General features: G+C 36.6%; 1 protein-coding gene across 4 annotated transcripts in view; it reads left to right on the forward strand.

Annotated features, from left to right (window-relative positions):
- Positions 1-1294: 1294 nt before the first annotated feature.
- The window catches only part of kdm8 (lysine (K)-specific demethylase 8), a 105558-nt gene continuing 86795 nt past the window's right edge, over positions 1295-20057 (forward strand). For 3 of the 4 annotated variants that reach the window (XM_088007653.1, XM_088007654.1, XM_088007652.1), the window contains exons 1-2: positions 1295-1429; positions 1600-1774. The gene's annotated coding sequence lies outside the window, so the exon portion shown is untranslated. The remainder of the gene's footprint in view (positions 1430-1599; positions 1775-20057) is intronic. The other variant, XM_088007655.1, reaches the window with a different exon arrangement.

A 20057-nucleotide genomic window follows, 5' to 3' on the forward strand; every position in this document is an offset into this window, starting at 1 on the left:
TTTGCTTTGAGGGCTACTGATGCCATTTCCCTTCTCTCCCAGTTTGATGCTTGGGTTGAACTTTAATAAGTTGTCTCTGCTATGTCTACATGTCTAAATTAAGCTTCTCCAATTTGATCTGGCTAGACATCACTTATATCCAGCAGTTGAGCAGGCACCTCATGCACTTTCTTCTAAATGCCTTACTTTATGGAACTTAGAATAATGTATTTGGTGAAAAATGCATTATTCAATGTCACAACCAAAGCAACACCCTCCGATTGACTGAGGGTGTTGCTCAGAGGTACACTAAATTAAAAGTGTATCTTTTAATTTAGTGTAAAAGGCACACTAAATTACTACCTAAATATCCACCTCCTTTAGTGCACCTGGATGCTCTTTCTGCTTCAATCACAGCACTGAGTTTGTGTGAGTATGTCTCAATTATTTCTTTTCCTCCCTACAAAACAGGTGTACCTCTGTCAGGTTGCTTGGGGAGCAAGTATGAACAATTCTTTTTAAGTCCAGACTCAAATTCTCCATACCATTGAGAATCGGGCCTTTGATTTGAGCACTCTAGAACATCTGTTTCGCTTTCTTTTAACCATTTCTGTGTAGTTTCTGTGTAGAAAATAAATCTCCCATATTTTAGTCTTATGAAAAACTGGATCAAATTATCAGTGAGGATTTATCAATATGTTTTTTTATTGAGAAGACTTTTTGCAATTCTTTCATCGCCTGCTGCTGAAAAGCATCCTTAGAGCATAATGCTGTCACCACCATGGCTCAAAGTGGAGATAGTATGTTTCTGATGACGTGAAGTGTTTGGTGCTTACCAAACATTGCATGTACTATTGTGACTAAATAGCTAAATTTCTTTCTTTTATTCATTTAACAATTCACCTTTGGGATCAACAAAGGTTCAATTTTGTTTCAATTGAACTGAAATGTTTATGTCATCAGATCTTTTGTCTTTGTAGACCTGTCTAAAATATTAATTTCAGATAAATGAGGCTAAAATATAAATCCACTACTATTAAAAGTAGTAATTGATGATAAATATACTAAAAGTGAATTAAAATGCTGCAACTTGTGTTAAATGCACCATAAAATCTAGTTAACTTAATACTTACTAATTTTTCATAGTTTTAAAAATGATTTAAGCCACTTTATTTGCCGCAAGTTAGTTTGAAACGTAAATCGAAAAAAATGTGTTCTGTTTACAACCTAACATGTTATGCTGTCAATCTGGCATTTTCTTCTATTTCGTTGGTTGATGTAAACCGAATATCCAATCATATGTTTGAGGGCGGGACCTAAGTGGGGCAAGTGAAAGGTCATCTGAGCCTGCTAGATTCGACTGCCATGCTAACAAAGCGGGAAATGGTCATAAAATACCTGTGGATGCAGAGTCTACAGTCTTGTTTTGGAGTGTCTAGCCTTCGGATGTGTGAGTACTTGATGTAAATGATTTATGTGCTTAAATGAAATGCTAGAAGTGCATAACGCTAATCGCGAGTTAGCATTAGCAATTTTTTACGCGAGCTATTGTAGACTGTACATAGTGTTTACTAATCTTAGCCAGACTTATGAAGTTACACGAAGACCTTTATCGCACAGATCGAAAGTAATTCTCTGGACACTTCTGCTGTGGGTTGAATGGACGAATTTTCCCAGTGAACTTCATGTGGCCTGTGATGTGAAGTGAATTCCAACTCGGCTGTGGAGTGGGACCTGCGTGGTCACGGATAAGGCCTCATCCATCCCTCGCATCTAAGCAAACTCCAAAGGATTTGTGAGTAAACTAAAACATGTGCATTTATTTTCTGCTTGGTTTCAAGTGACCTGACCACAAACACAAGGTGCATGTCAGGCCTGCAACTGGTTTTTCTTTAATTCAGTAAAATACTATTATTTTAATGGTCAAGTTCTGAACTGAATTTGAAGGGGAATTATCTTGTCGAAATGTGATATTCTGTTTTTCATTTTTTTTATTTCTTAGTTTGTATTACTAATACCTTCATCTTCCCCTGTGTTGAAACACATTGTAAATCGTATCTAATTTTTATTGTACGTCCTAATATATTTTATCTACAATTTTCTTTTTTGACGTTAAACATTTTAGTTGTCTTAATTTAGTGTACATAAGGTTAAAAGCTGAAATTCATTATTCTTTTCACTATTTTTATGTCTTAGAGCAGGGGTGTCAAAGTCAAATGGATGGAGGGCCAAATAAAAAATTTAGCTACAAGCCGAGGGCCGGACTGATCGAATGTTCATTGAAATTTTTTTAAATGACGCATATAGTCTAGTGAACCTAATTGAACCTACTGAAAACCTAACAAATATATTCCAATATGATCAGATAAATAAAGCAATATTTTCTTATGGCTCTGTCAGTAATCTTTAATTTTCAACAGACACAACTGTAATATTTTTAAAATATAATTGGATTGAAATACAATAAAATAAAGTGCAAAACTCTATTAATCCACATATGTCAGAGTCAAGGCATTTAGATGTGTCGCCGGCGACACATCTAAATTTGCAGTACCGTAATTCCGCCACACGTAGCGCTAAGTGGAAAAATTCCAACGGTTTCTGGAGACGTTGCACTTTCCAGCAAGTATCGGGTTAATACGGTAACTTCGCAGCTGCAGCTGCAGAGAGTGTAATTAATCCGGGGGGCACTCGTTTAATAGACGGTATATTTCGGCAATAACTTGGTGGATATTGAAAGTTCCGGTTGTTATGGATACATGGGTAAGTACATCATCTCACAGAACATTTAAAGAACTACTTACAGTTCAAATAAGGAAGATATTTTTTTTCAGACGGGGTGCCGGCTTGCTGCGGTCTGCGGGCCGGTTCTAATAATAAATCAAGATCATCCCAGGGGCCGTAAAAAACCTTCTCGCGGGCCGGATGTGGCCCGCGGGCCTTGACTCTGACATATGTGTCTTAGAGGCACTGCCATAATTAAAAAAATCAAAAGCTGAAATTCATTATTCTTTTCACTATTTTTATTTCTTAGAGGCACTGTCATAATTAAAAAAATCACAAATAAAATACAAAAGATTAAAACTGTTCTCCTGTTAACCAGTAATTGCTTAGTAGTGATAGTACTAACATTCCCAGGGCCCCGCCCAGAGGACCTTCACAACAACAGGGGGTTAATATCTAGCTACTTGTACTGGGTGCTACATTTGTTGCTTGGAGTATTCCTTTTTTTTTTAAGTTTTTGGATTATAGTTTAATCATAAAAAAAACATTTTTATAGACATTAAATCAACAGTTTCAAACTCTTACTAGTCAAATACACACTTTCTTTTCAGTTAAACCTTTTACTAATAATTCATTCATGCAGGTTTTGGTACTTTGATGAACCCAGTCGTGGAGACAGCGGTAAACATACTGAGAACTCAATTATCCCCAACTCTTTTGGGAAGACTCCAAAGCATTCATAATGTCCCAAAAGGTAACATTTCTCTAGGGATGCCTTACTGCCTTGTAGGTCTACTGTGTGCAAAACATCCCGTTCTGACGATGTACTTATCAAATGTTCGAACCACCGCAAAACAGGAGGAGCAGCACCTCTGTTCTGTTTTATTTGGAAATTAGCAAGCTCTTCACCCTAATTTATTTCACAACAATTGTTTCACAAATCAAGAGAAGTTGTTTTTCCCCTGCCCCAAAATAACTTAGTCATTCTTTTTCCACAGGTTTATGCTACACCCTGTGGGCTTGCATAATGCTTTGTAAAATTAATGTGACATTCTTAATGCTGAATATTTTCATTAATTTTGGCTTTGACAATTATTCTGCTTCCCAATGTGACACAGTGGGACACCAAAAAGGTAAGATTTATTTGGCTATTAAACGCATACCAATGCAATGACAATGAATTTATTTCCAGACATAATTAATTTAAACACAACAACAAACCCTGTTAGCATAATTATTGAACTTCATCAGCATGCTTCACATGATAAGATATTGTTTAATGAATGTAAACAAAACACTGCCATCACTGTGTATAACTTTCAACGCAGTAATATTTATTACCCCAATTAAATGTAGAAAGAAGAGTGAAATGTATTCAGACTGGATTGAGAGTGTTGGGCTGTTAATTTGACATCTATGTAAGCCTGTAAAACAAATCTACTCCTTCATACAGACAAAGTTTTTATACACTATCTGCAGTTCCTCATTTTTGAGGGGAAAAATAATAAAATATAGCTTTCGGATCCACTGTTGTGTGGAAAATCATTTCAGTTCATTTTAAAATAATTGATATTAACATTCAGAGATAAACATTTGGATTTTCTTTCAGTCTCCCTCATTGGTAGCATTGCCTTTTGTACAAAATACAATTGCAATGTTGAATGAGATTATCCTCTTTTGCTCAATAACTCTTTAAAGAGCTTAAGTTCTTTACCAAAGTATTCACTCCCTTTGAACTTTTTCTAATATTGTCACACTACAACCACAATCTTGAATGTATTTATTTATGGATATGGTGTGATAGGTCCATTTGATGGACTTGGGAAATGGCCAAGGTCATTATTGCCTAATGATGCCTTGATATAGGCACCGATACCTTCACCCACCCTGCACATACAATGGATGAATGACGTGAGTTCACTACAGATAGTCATGGATAACTGTGAGGTGAAAGAAAAAGAATTAAAAAAACTGCAAACAAATGATTGAAAAGAGCGGGATGTATTTGTGTTCAGTCATTTAGGCATACTACAAGGCAATGTAACTCAAATTCAGTCAGAATGGATGGTAAACGTCAGTCGACACAGATTTTCCAGAACTGTCATGAATTCTCATGTGGATTTAGGTCTGCCCATTTGATGGCCAATAATATGATTCTATTTTAAGTCCTTCCTTTGTTGTTAGGGTTGTTGTAAGATGAACCTCAGTCCTAGTTTCAAGTCTTTGTAGTTTTTTCAGTATGCCCCTATATTAGTTTAATTTGTTTTCCCATCAGCTCTGACAATATTGTTTTGATATCATTCTGAAGTTATTTGATGTAGATGTAGAACATGCATCAGTCTCTGAGACACTGAAGATGTTCCAACAGTTATAAATAACAAAATGGCCAATCTAGATACTAAATAGGTCGATATGAGTAATTGTAGCTCCTGTCAGCCAAGTTCCACTCTGCTAAAACCTTTGAGAAATTTGTCCATTCATGACCCACAAAGATTCCTCGTATGTATACTATGCACAGAGCTGTCTCAGCAAAAGAAAATTGTTTATCAATTCAGTATGCACCAACTGGCCAATTTATTAAAAATATGTGTCCAATTGCTTGTAAGCACAAATGGCAAATCACCCAATCAGATAGCAGAAACTCCATGCATTTATGAAATGAAATGAAGTAAAGACCACTTATCTAAATTCAAACGAAGCATCAGAAATTGCTAAACCACTAAGATAGTCAAGTTTATGAAGAATTGTTCGAGAGACTGTCAGTTTAGCTTATGTTGGCGGTCAAACAAAAACTTGCTACAGACAGGGTTTGTGGCATACCACCTTGGAATATGAAGCATGACGTACCCTAACGCAGATGACCACACAGGTTGCCATACCAGTGAGGAACAGAAAACTATAGTTCCCACGGGCTCTATAAAATTGGGCAACAGCGGATTGGGAAACATTACCTTGTCTAGTGAGGCTCAGTTTAAAGTGATACATTAATATGTAGGACCAGAATGTGGTTTGGACAACATGAAAGCATTGATATATCCACCCTTACATCAGCAGTTTTGGCTGCTAGTGGACATGTTGTGGTGTGGGGGGAAATTCTCTTGGCATACTTTGACCCCTGTATCAGCAGAGCATTGTTTAAAGACCACAAGCAACTTGAGTGGTGTTACCGACAATATATATCCTTTATTTGACTACAGTGTAACCATTTTTGGATGCCTGGTAGAAACCAGGTCCTTGTTCTACGCTTTGCTTCAGAGCATTTGGAACTTCAGCTATTACTTTTTCTCGATTCTGCTGGCATCTTTGACTCTGTTGCTCCTTCCATAATTGAAACAATGCAGCAGGATTTAATCCTTCCTTCATAAATTAGATCAAAGTCCTAACTCCACAGTTTTAATTTAAATGTTCATTACCTATCACCCATCTCTCATCTGTAACTGATACACCTGCGCAGTGCTTTATTAAACATTTTCATTTTAATTAATGACTTGGTATTTTTCTACCCAAAAGCATGATTATGCAAGTGTGGTTTCAATCACTGTGTTCCCCCTTTGCTTCGCTGATACTTAATTTGTATGCAGCCACTTTCATTGCCTGCCCATAGGAGAGCAGAGGTCCATATAATGGTTATTTCAAGAGCCTGGCTTTGGATGATTCAAAGGGATGCAACAAAACTCAGAGAAAATTCAGATCCGTACAGATGCATTAATCAATGCTTTGGTATTTCACAAAAAAAGCCAGCATTAAGTTCAAAGTCGGGGACAATTTTTAGCCAAAGACACAATGAGGGTGCAGTATAATCTCCACGTTTACGTGCCATTTTTATAGACCTTTCTTCAGTGATGTGCATAAAATGTGTTTAATTAAAGAAAGGGAATATGATAAAAAATAGAAACGTCACGCCTTGGTTTTCCTCTTTGTCATTAATATCCTAGGACAACAACTATAAAGCGGAGCGCTAAGTGCTAAAACCCTGTATAGAATATGACATGAGTCTTTTTTTGGATCATCCTCAGAGATTCACCTCTCGGCTCTTAACTGAGATCTTATGCTTAATTATGCATGTAATGTGTTGTCGGAGGAATTTTCTCTAAAGTGTATGATCTGGTTTTTCTCTGTTTGATGATAAGATCCATTAATTCATCTGATACACACTAATATTTTAACGTTCAGTATGTGAAAGAGAACATGGCTGCTGGCTATATTGATCTGATGAATACAACCAACTGAGCTCAAGCACAGTTGCTTATTTTTTGAGAATGGGGGGGGAGAGAAGGATATATATATTTATATATTTAATGAGGCTCACCAAGTGATTGGTGATTATCTCATGACCTCACTGAATTGCATTTTTCTTCTGATATTTGTGCCTCAGATCCAGGACTCAGAATGAATGTTTGTGCTATTCTATGAATGTATCATGGCTGCAGCTATTTTAACTGGCTAGTGTTGGATTAGTTTAGAACATGCAAAGAAGTTTAGTAAGTACGTATGTGGCTCTTGTCAGCAAATGCAGGAAATTGTTAATTTTTTGTAATAATTTTACATTATAGGAACTTGGTTATACTTTTGGCCACTTTAACACCAACAACTGTGTCCAGCCTGTAAGAGACTTTAATATGTCTGTTATGGATGTAAGTAATCTACACAGCTCTCACACCAATCACAGTGCATATCCCATAATTCACAGCTACTTGCAGCTAGAGAAAGAAGTGCACAAGCTGCTCTTGGGAGTCGGGCCTGCTGTGTTCCCAAGTTCACATTTCTCCGATAGACTGATCAAGCTACACAATGAGTTCACAAAGGATTTAGCTGACTTTGAAGCCCAATAAAATAATTTAGAGGCGTCATGTAATCTATTCACGTTTGATGTGGAGAGAGCTCCAGCACTTACCCAGATGGAGTTTATAGGACTGCAGATTAAAACCCCTCACCGTAGGTCCCCCACAGTTGTTGCCCTTCTTCCTTAGGATATTGGTCCAATTCCACCTTCAAGATGCTCGAATGCTCCAAGTGTTTGGAGGTACAGACGGACGGACTCTGTGATGAAGATGAAAAAGTCAGCACACAAAATCTGTCTTACAGCTGCACACCTCCAAAGTTTTCTAATGATTTCTGCAGCCCAGAGCTTGACACCAAACAGAGATGTCGACAAATTACGCCAGGCATGCTTTCTACGTCAAGAATATGTGAGATGAACATCTTGAAAGTTTTTTTTATATGAGAAAGATAGAGAAATAGAGAAAGAGAGCCCTGCTGACAGTTCAGTACCTTACTAGCCAATGAGGATAAAATCAACAAGATATTCATGAATCACTATCACTTCGACATAGTGAAAATCAATATTTCATATATGCAGAATGGCATTTTACCATCCACAATGAAAATGTCAGCTATCTCAAACATTATTCTTCCTCAGACAAATGACTTTGTTTTTTTATTTATTTGTATTGGGTTTGCGGCTGTGTCTACCCACAAAGGCATACTTTCTATCTAGTGAGAAGCTAAGTTCTTACTAGGAGAATATCTAATTTAAGTTATCTGTGATTTAAATATGAATATGCAATTGTTGGTACAACATCAAAGTGGCTTGCCATGCCCGTAGGCTGATCATACTTGGCAGCTTCCTGTGATAACACAGCAAACTAGTAGTGGTTGGATCTGCATGATATTGTCCAGGAAGCTTGATTCAATTTCAGTTGTGCAGAGTGAAGGTGAACCAAATTAAATTGGTGAAGTAGTGAATATTTCGGCATCCTCACCCAATCAAACAGATTTAGCCAGGCCGACCTGGTGTGAAAGCATCCTTATTTAAAGTAATACAGTTTCCAAAAGAAATGTTGAAAATTGTTCTGATTAATTTGACCTTTCTTCCAGTCACAATCACGGAGAAACTGCATTTTTCTCACCATTTTCTAAATCGTAGGTGAGACTTCTTTGCAATCAGTTCCAATCAATAAACCCCTCATTTGAAGAAAAGAAGGGATTTGTTATTAAATCAAGTGCAAATTATGTGTATTCATGACGAGTCAAAGGATCTAACAGCTTTAGAAGTCGTGCATGAAGCTCAAAAACACAATCATGGTGTACCTATGGCGCAGGATGAGCTTTAGTACTCCAAACACGTCATACTGGAGCACAACAAGGATGCTGAGCCTGAATGCTTAATTTGCGGCCAGTGGGATGCTTTATCCAGAGATATAAACAAGTGCAGGCCCTATTGCATGCGTCGTCACGTGGGGCGAGCATGGACTGAATTGTTAAACAGTGCGGGACCTCCTTGTTAACCCCCAGAGTGCAGATTCCAAGCATTCATTCAAGAGAAAGTCCCGACTTTGAAAATCCAGTTGTGCATAGCAATTGGAATCTTAACTCCAACCATCTAGCAGAGGTACGCATCAAAAGTGTGTCATTACATCCAACTCTTCAGAACCACAACAAGTCCTTCTGAATTCAAATAACAGACAACAAAAAACTGGAGTTTTTGTCCTGCGAGCATCAGATAAAAAAAAAAAAAAATTCTGCAAGTACATTTTTTATTGTGTTACATGGGGTTGAGGAGAAAGCATCAGCTGAATTCGTGTGGTGAAATGCTGTGCAATTCTTTCAATTTTCGTCCTTTTCACAGAACTGTTCTGAATGTATGTATTAAAAGATAAATATAACACACCAGTAAAAGTTGTTTCATCTTAAATGTCTATGAGCTTTTGCGTCCTGTGATTTAAAAAAAAAAAAATTGTAATTTTCTTTTGGGATCTATGTATCAGATCCGATGCTGTTATGTGACGACTTGCATGAAAAATTCTTCACAATTAAATCAGTATACTTTTGAACTAACCAGTTGTTTTGGATGCATTTTTTCTCGTTTTTCTTTTCCCCATTTTCCATGTTCAAACATCTTTGTAAATACTACAGACAAAATGTAAATAATTTTCATGTTAATTTATTTATAATTTATTCAGTTGCTGAATAAACCCAGTTATACAGGTGTAAACCTCATGGTTGTCCTATGAAGTTAGAGTGTTGTCTAAAGAGAGGTCAAATAAACCTCGTCGGCACCCACGGACACACACACCCGGACATCCTTTGCATGTTTCAGTGACCTTCAAGACATAAGTTGCTTCAGCACCAGCTCCAACTCTCCTGTGGCCCTAAAACGATTCAGCAGAAATGAAAAGAAAAGTGCTATGGATAATAAAAATTCTCACAATATGACTTATTTGGAGAGCTGTTGCAAGATGCAAAAACTGTCAAGTCATTATGTGAGATGCAGTCAGACTCCCACCAAAGAACACAGTGCTAAAATAGAATCAAATAGTGCTAGCTTAATGTGGAAGGAAGAAACCGCCTGCAGAACATAACAGCCCAAGCATTTAACAGTAAAATTCTAAGATTTACTAAATGCATCATTTTCTGCAATCAACTCCTTACTGACCGTTTCTCATCATTGCTCATGTTGAGTTAGGTGTGCTCATTGTCTGCCTGAGAATATTGCCAGTCATATTTGTGTGTAAGCGCCTTGTTTTGATGATACAACGGGGTATCGGCTGTGATTTGTGACTTTTCAGGATATGATTCCTGGTTATTTTCCCTGTCACTGGTTGAATGAGGTGGTTTGCAATACAATCAAACCTCACCCTTTAATTTTACCAATCAGCATGCCTTCAACAGGACAATGAGAAGCAAATCATCTGGAGCATGATTTAGTTAAAATCAAAACTTGCTCTTTCAGACCAAACCATGGATATCGATGACTTGTATGACATCAACTAGTGTGATACAAACTGTACTTTTTACAATTGCACAGGAAATTAAACTTTGTTCTATTACTAAAATTTGGAAACTTTGACGACACTGCTTAGTGCTTTAAATGTAATTTCTATTTACAGTTTCCACAGGGTAGTAAAAGGTAGTAATTTAAATTTGTTAATATAGGTAAGCGGATAGACTGAACACTGCGGGCAGCTGTTCTGTAGTTGATGCTAATGTAAGGGTAGCTTTACAGATGAACCGGAAAATAAATTTCATATCATCCGGGTCTCAACAAAAGTAATTGTTAGGGATGCTCAAATATTAAAAATTGGACTGATGTTGATATCCAATAGTAACACTGCTGCTATGATAGATTTACCAATATTTTATTCTTTCAAATTTTTTTATCCGATTACTCGATTAATCGTAGAATAATCAATAGAATACTCAATTACTAAAATATTTGTTTACAGCAGCCCTGCCACAAACTGTGAAACCTCTTCTACCAACTATGCTGGACCCATGATCTGCTTACACCAAAGGCTTCTCCTACCATCTGGCTAATAAAACTGACATGAAATCTTATAGGACCAGACAATGTCTTTACAAGTTTTTGGAAAGCTTGTTCTAAATGGAGCCTCAGTTTCCTTAACTGACAGGACACTGTGTGTTCATTTGTACTACAGCCCTTCTACTTCAAGGTTTGACATATTGTTAATTCAGAAATTGATGCAGTGATAGCTTAGATAAGCCAGTATGGGTTTTCAATTATCTCAACTACTGTCTCTTTCTCCTATAACCTCAATGAGGTATTTTCTTATCCATAGACTTCTCTCTGGATATTTTCTTATATTTAAACCAGTATATGACTAAGAAAATCAACAGTTTTTGAAATACTCAAATCAGTCCTTCTGGCACCAACAACTATACAAGGATCAAAGTCACTCCTTTCATCAATCATTCTGATACTCAAATTGAATTTCAAATGCTATATTTATATCAGTGACATGAAGGGTGAGGTTCATAGCAGGTGAGGCACCGACTTAATTATAATCGGATTTGCAAATCTAGACCCCCTGCATGTTATTGTTTACTTAAGGAAATTTTGCGCATGCGTACAATGCTGGAGGGCAAAAAGACTATTCTTTAACATGTGATGCTTAGCTGCGCTGCCGCCGCAGAATAATTCCGTTATCTCAATCAAACTTAGACATGTAGATATTATTAATTTCGTGCTGTGCTTAACAGCAAAGGGAGAAACCGTTAAAGTACAACTCAAAACCATGTCTTTCTTGCTCTCTGTATCAGCGCAGCTACTATATGGCTAGTACAGTTAGTGACAATAAAAACGCAGTACATTAAATACATAAGCTAAATTATGGAAAATCAGTTCATACATTAAATGTTTTTAACCATTTTATTGGCGACGTACAGACAGGAGGAGCATGCTCTCATAGAGTGGCAACCGGTGCAGTTAGCGAGAGGTTGCGCAATCCCAGGTGAGGCTCAGCTCACTGCTGCCTCACCGGCTTCGCTTCTGAGCATTTGAATGGGAAAATGCGAAAATTCAGTGATTTTTGAAGAAAAAAAAATAATCAGATTTGGTTAAATTAAATGAAAAATAGGTATTTTATAGTACAAACCACAGGGTGAAAATATCTTTATAAATGAATTATGTATTATTTGTCCATGATGACAGGGGAGGCCCTGCCTGACCTGCATCCCCTGACTGCACCTCACTGATTTATATGCTTACTAAAGTCAGTTTGTAATCAAAGGTCCTTTGTTGCATAAACTGTGGATCAAGTGTCCATTTGAGAATAAACTATTGCTGTTGAACAAAAGCAACAGAACTTGTTTGTTGGCATCATATGTCATCACTGACAAAAACGCAATATTTTGCACATTATTCCAACTGGATGCTTTAATAGTAAGACTCAAGGAACAAAGTTAAATTGCCTGATACGTGAGAAGATGCAACTCTTGAGTGAACAAACTCTAATCCCAGTCTTTTGATAAATGCTGCTGCTGTTAAGCACAAAACAAAAACATAGCTCTCAACAATTATCAGTTTCAAGATGTAAACCTTTTTGTTGTCGGTTATCTTAGCTGCTTTAAACACTGTTTCAAAAACATGGCTTTACTTCTGGTATCTCAAAGTATTCTGTTACCACCATAATGTATCATGCTGTTCTGATTAGTCTTCTAAAGTGTTCTGAGTGCATAACCAAAAAACACATGCAACTAATAATTATCTTGAGCTCCAATTATGGAAGTCTTAGTCAGAAGCAGAGGCCTTTGTTAATCAGGAGAAGACTGTTGATGCCACCGTGATGTGAAAATGCATGGGAATCTTGATAATTTGCAGGGAACGCATTGCTTTTGTGGGTGCCCCGCTGCCCATAAAGAGCAAGGAATTCATTAAAGTCAACTTACATTTTCTTGATTGCTAGTGTGAGGACACAATTACCATGCGAGAACTCTGAGGCTGCCTCAAAGCTGAACAATAATGGAGAGTTGTGCTTGTAATTTATGACTCTGCATCTTTTCACAATTAAACAATGGGAGACCTGTGAATAAGAGTTCTATTGCGTAAAACTTTAGTGTCTATATGATCCAAAAGGGTCTTGCAGGTCTGCTGTCTTGCAGTCTTATGACATCTGACAAGCATGAAAAAAATCTGTTTACATTATCACTTGATAACAGCATGTTGACATCTTCATTTCCTGTGTGACCCCATAAAATAACCTTGTCAAAGAAATATTACATCCCATACATAATGACATTTTGTTTGCTTCAGTCACGCAAGGTCATCAGTATAAGGCTGTCAACACAGTCTGGCCTAAAGTCTTCGGTGGAACTTTAATGACATGAACAATCATTGACGGCGAGACATTGACCACTGATTTCTTGAGTTGTATCCGACGTGAGCAGAACAAAATGTAGAAATATTTTATTTTCTCCCACTTTCACCTGGAGTCTGAGTATGCATCTCTTGTTGAACTCGTGCACAAAAAGAAGAAAAAGAAATTTCACCTAACATTTTCAGACTCTGTGAGCTTTCAGTCAGTGTGTATTAGATTTATCACTTTCTTGTTCCTACACCTTGTTGATGCCTCCAGAGTACGACTACATTGGTATGGGAGTGGAGGCTTAAGCTGCGACTATGACATCCTTCTTGGTGCATTATCTTCACACTCAATCTCCTTGGGGTAGATGGAGTGCACCGAGGAAGTGCTTCCACCAGTTAAGTCTTAACATGTAACTAGACATTGCTTTTAGGGGTCGGCTGTTAACAGGGTTGACAATGCTCTTTTCTAGCCTTCAGACTGAATATTCCCCATGTATCCTGCTCTCCTTGAGCTTTCAGGGTAAGCCATCATTGTTAATATATTCAGTGCATATAAGTTCACAAGGTACATTTTTTATATTTCGTCAAGATCTTTCATAGTCCTCTGTGGTTGATTTATTGTTCAAAACCATAAATATCAGTAGTATTGTGATCTGTTTCAGTCCTTCTGTTAAGATGAAATACCTGTTTGTACATGAAACCTTTCAGATTTTACATTTAAGCTTCTATAGCTATTATCTCTGGTGAGCTGCCCACTTGTTAAAGCTGTGACTCCAAACTAAAAACACACTCATGTTTGAATGAAATTAAATTAAATTATGATGCCAAATTGTTATTTTTCCTAAGAATTCATTTCATGTACTTTATATAGGACTAGTTTTCATCTTATTTGTCTGATATTTTATTCATTAGGATAGACCTGTTGTCATTTGATTCTGCCTCTCTAAAATGTGGCATTCGACAAAGGTCCATTCTGATTTTTTGCCTTCTTCCATCAACATCTTGAATCGTTTTCTGATTGACCTACCACCTCTAAGCAGATGAAATCCAGTTGAATAAGTTTAATAAGCTGAATATGCTGTCCATCATATTTCAATGACCAACAAGGATCAGGGATTAGATCAAGGACTCTCCTGCATTGGTCTAGCTTGAACTATGTAAAAAATAATAACCCAGATCATAGCTTGTAACTAATTGCATTCAAATATCAGCCAGGAAGTTGTAAGATAGGTAGGTGTTGTATACATTACGTTTTTAAGTTTTGTAGATCCAGACAGTAGCAGCTTTTGATATGGGCGACAAGGGCGTGAGCCCCCCCACCCTCGTTCACAACCAGAAGATCTGAATGTCAACAGTGCCTAATGCAACAGTGCAAAACATCTGCAGCAACAGCAAAAAAGAGAAACTAAATACAAAACTGCATAAATAAATATGTAAAAAATAAAAGATGTACTGCTTTAAGTGCACTTATATGAAAGGGCCTACTTTTTTGCAAGAAGTAGAAATAAAAGAAGTAGAGTTGATGTTGTAGCTGTACTAAATGTTTACTTGCTAACTTTGATTTAAAACTAATTTGATAACTTTTTGAGAGCTTCTTCTATGTTCAACTTGTGTCCAAGAGTATGTGGTTTTCTTTTGTACCAAAAATTCTTTTTTTTTTTAACTTTGAAAAGCTGTCAACCATCTTCCCAATCTGAGAACGTCCTCTTTATTTTCTTTGTACATCTCAAGGTTGCGCGTCCTCTTTTCTGCTCCTTCTCATATTATGTATTATCCAGCCACATGGTGCCATTTCATTGCAAAATCAAGTAACTGTTACCTTCAGTTGTCATAAAAGTTCTGTATATATCTAAAATAGCTTAAAAGAGGGGTGGGGGGAACCCATACCTCTACTTCCTGGTTTGCGTTGAAGTTTTGTTACCCAATCGCCAATGTTTGGCCGTGACGTGTGCAAGCAGACTACAACTCTAAAACAGCACAGAAAATATACATTATTGTTCAAAACTTCTTGTGTTCACTGATTAGCCTGGTACAAATTCTACTGGAGAAATCAAAGTAAATAGGAGTAAGCCCCGATTGTCTGAAATGAGACTTTTATCGAGCAGAATTGTGCAGGAAAGCAATCGTCAGGCTACAGCACATATATATCGTATACGTGTTAGGCACAGTTCGTGAGTTGTGTGTTTTGTGTGAAGTATGGAAACCACGCCAAAACCAATGTATTTCTTCAAACATGCAAATTAAAATGATGTTAGAGGTTGAACGTAGACCTTTAGTTTTTAGATTCTTCTGTTTGGAGATCTCGACCTACCTGGAAAACATTTAGCACCCCAATCCAAAATATTCTGGCCTTAGGATGAATATAACTCACAGAAACTGAAGTTTTGAAGATGCACAAAATAACAGCAACAACTTGCTTCATAATGATCTTAGTTTTATACTGTATGCTGAATGTAAAAGTTGGGACTTTTTGTAGTTTTGCGCTACATGAGGGCCTTATTTAAGGCACAGAACCTAAATAACTGAGGTACATGATGGAGTAGAGGACTAGATGGCTCACACCGGGCTGAATTGGCCTGATACGCCCCTATTGCCTCTTTTCTCCTGTTTTATTCCTTTTTCTCTCTGTTTTAAATTTATAACCGTAGGAGGAGCAAGACAGCTTGAGGATGTATTCCTGATTATCAACACTCTGCTGGGTTTCTCTCCAACCATCTAATCTGGTAATTTAGCACAGGAAGAATAATTTAAAGAAAAAAGTACTCTGTGCCAGTCGAACCAAAATTACAGATTAACTCATTAAATGGCTGAAGGGGACTTTTAAGGCATTTTTGCATGTCAGAAAGAGTATGCACCAAATTTGCAAATTAAATAATTCCAATGCTTCAAACTTAAGGTAACATAATCAAAGGGGTTTGATCAAAATGTTTTGGTGTTTGACTTTAAACTAACTTAAAGTCAGTAGTTATTGCTAATCTCCCACTTGATTTGTGGACAGCTGTGATCTTGGATATATAAGTACCATTCATAACCTATGACAAAATTGGCTATTAAAGGCTCACCTGTCAATATTATCTGCAACTTCCTTGTTTAACAGCTTTTAGTGTTATGTTGTTTCAATTTTAATAAATAGCAAAATGTACCAAAAACCACAACTCTAATATTTTTTCAGCCATGTCAATAATTGCATTGTTCTCAGCAAATTTCACAATTCTCACAAGAAGATCTAAATATATCTCAGCTGGGGTAAAATCCCAGTGTTGTAAGATCCTAACAACCCCTCTAGCTCAGAAATACACCTGAGTTCAGACTCAAAGAATCTCATTTCTCTTTTATGCTTTGTACTAATGTTATTCAGTGCCAGAGTAGCTTCTGAATTGTTAACACAACCATCAAAAAATTATCACTAGCCATAAACCAGCACACTTTAACAGCAAAGCTGAACATATTCTGCAAGTGCATTTGATTTCTATGAACCTATCTTTTTGTCTACATATTTCACATCACTGCATTCACAAAAAAAAAAAAAAAAAAAAAACTGAATATGCAAAATTAATGAGGTCCAGGGCTTTGCCAAGGAGACTAAAGTTAGAAAAGTCTCTGACAGTTCAATATGTAGAGTAATTTTCTATTTTAGGAGAGAAACTACTATTAAAGAACTGGGGAAGTTTCACATGAAAGCAGATGCAAATCTCCTCCACTGAGTGTCTGCAGCAGTAGTTGAAGACGTGTCTCCTGCACCTAGGAAGGGTGCGCAAGGAGCAGATCTGAGTGGAAGACTGTGGGTAATAAGACAATTAAGGGGCAACTCACGTGATGTGCAGCTGCACCAATTCATGGAAACTTTGTCAAATCACGCTCCCTGCATGTTAATATTTTGATATGCATTGTGCTCAGACTATGCAAACATTCGTTTATTTGTTCCAAAATGTGATTTTCTAAATAACTCAATTATCCTACATGTACAGCCATAAATGTAATCTTTCCAAAGGTATCCTTGCATGGATTGATTGATTGATTTTTTTTTTTTTTTTTTTTGGCTCATAAATACTACATTCAACATCAATTTCTATCTCAATTAAGGACTTTAGTTCCATTCACACTTGTTTTGCTCAATTGCAGCTCTCTCTGCTCTTTAAAAGCATTAATATAGGCTTACCCCCCCCCGTATTAGTCATATTTTAAAACGATCAATATCTAAGCATAATTACATCTATAAAGATGTGAGAGCTAGATTCAGCAACAAAGACAACATGAAATAAAAGGAACAAAAACTTTGCCATGAAAATTACATTATAAACAAGCAGGTTTTTTTTTTTTTATCAAGAGCTATGATCGAATGGCTGCATTTCATTGAAAAGCATTATGTGTTGTGCGCTTTCTAAGAGGTGAAAGGGCATGGTCCTCTTTTCATACATGCAAATGTGCTACCCATTGCTCTCAGTGAAATTGAAAGCACCTTTGATGAAATGAGGGAAAGCGTGCTGGATGCTACGGATGCTACGGATGCTAAATTATTTATCTTTTTCACACTTTAATTCTTTCATTACTGAAGGTCTTGCATATTTATGTAAAAAATTAAAATTATTTATTTAGTAGTTGCATCTAACAATCCTCCGTCAGATGGTCTAAATCATACATCTAGTACTTGTGGATGTTTGATAACCTGCATCCCGTGCTGTACACTTTGATGCACACATTTGGTATGTAGCTGATTTATTCTTGAAATTTGGTTAATAAATTTGTGAGAACATCATTAACAACAAAAATTAGTTCAGGTTTAACCGAAGTCAAGGCATAAATCTTGCTTCATTCTTTCCACTGTTTCACATGCAGTTGGTTTCTTGCTCAAAACCTTATGTCAGATCATCACTATGTATGTTTACAGGCTTGTTTGTACTTGTATGCACGAAGCAGCTATTGGCCAACATGTAACCCTAGACACAGTTAACAGGTTCACCGTGCTTGAGCATGAACATTTAGAGATGCAAAGTCTCTGTCATGCCCAAAATGTAAGTGCTCAGCAGAGACTGGAAAGACTCTGCACACCAACAATGTGTATGAAAAAAAAACAAAGCTTTCATTTCAAAGGTGACACTAAAAACAAAAGACGACTGCAAACAAAAGCTGAGAAAGCACCATGAATGTTTGTCTTGAAAAAAATGATCTCTTCAGAACTGCAAGGACTCACAAATTACATTAGAATACTGATGATAAATTACTCTAAATAACTTGCTTTTAAATGGACAACTGTCAAAACCAGTGTCTCCTTGGTGTCCCAATTAAAACCATAAAATAGGCTTTCATTTAGTAGATAAACTAACTTAAAATGGTAAACCGCTAAGACAGAATCTCACAGCTTTATGGAAAATGAAAAAAAATATGAAAACTTACAAAAATATAAATTTCTAACTCGATAAGCCAGACAAATGCTCAATTTTGTCATCCCATCTTCCCAGTAATACCTGTTGACAGTCAGTGAGGGGAGTAGGGATTATTACAAAGTTATGTAAATGAACAGCCTTTAACACCACCATGTAGCTGATCAGGGTTGGGGAACATTCTTTTGAAACTTTGATGGCTATTTTCTCCCTGATCTTATTTGCAGAGTGCCAACATTCAAATGATCATATTCTTTTCAATTTTTTGTGGGGTTTCAATTTAAATTTTAAATTATTTTAAAATTCCCTCTGCTTTCATTTCACTGTTCTGCACTACTGCATATCAAACAAGAATCCTCATTTTAAAACATTGAAGGCTGTGGTTGTAAACTAACAAAATGTGGAACAGTTGAAATAGCATGAATACTTTTTTCAAGGCACTGTATGCATAGACATCAGTGAAAGATAATACCCATCTAATGACCTAACTTCACAGTGTTGATATCTTGCAAGCAGGAAAAAAAATGACTGCAAAGATACCATCAGATTTACAAAGTAGTTTATTTCCTCAAGCTGTGAGACTAATTAATTCATCTTTTACGCTCTAACATGAGAACTTAGCTTTTGAATCATGATAATTTATTCACTTGTGAATAAATTTTCAATTTTTGTCAGTTGTGCAATGGGAATAGATATGCAATTTTCTTATTTCTCTAAAGTCATCATTTCATCTAAAAAATGTCCTCTCATTTAGGGCAGGTACCAAAGACCTAAAGGGAAATTTACCATTCTCTAGAGTGCTGGGGTTCCAATTTATTCAGCAACAACCAGATTGAGAAGGATAAACATTGGATATGTTCACTACTTACAGAGCTTTAAATTTTTCTAATTAACACCCAACAGCACTAACATATTTTGAAAATAACGCATTTTCCTCTGAGTTCTGCTACTGTTTTTCTCCGATTTGATGTCACCAAACACTTGATGATCACTGTCTTTCTGGGTTTTTTTCCAACCTCATTTCTTCCTCAAAGAAGAAGGTTACCAACTGTCCTTCCAATTTCTAATAGATGGTTCTCAAAACATATATTATGTTAGTCTGTTTACGATGGGTCAAATCATTGGCATCAAATAGAGAAAACAAATAAGTATATTGCAGAAACTTCTAACATATTTTCCACGGACATAGGGATGCGTCTTTCCACATGGCTTTTGAAGAAATGAGAAGCTACTCATTGCATCAGTTGAATAACTTATTGCCAGCTGGAAGACAGTTGTCTATGCAGTAACTATCCAATAGGAGATTCATATCCATTTGCTCAGTTAAAGCTGCAGTATGTCTTTTTTATGAAATTTTATTTTTATTTTTA

Source organism: Poecilia mexicana, unplaced genomic scaffold (genome assembly GCF_051168715.1).
Source record: "Poecilia mexicana isolate PSO_F unplaced genomic scaffold, ASM5116871v1 scaffold_8, whole genome shotgun sequence".
NCBI lineage: Eukaryota > Metazoa > Chordata > Actinopteri > Cyprinodontiformes > Poeciliidae > Poecilia > Poecilia mexicana.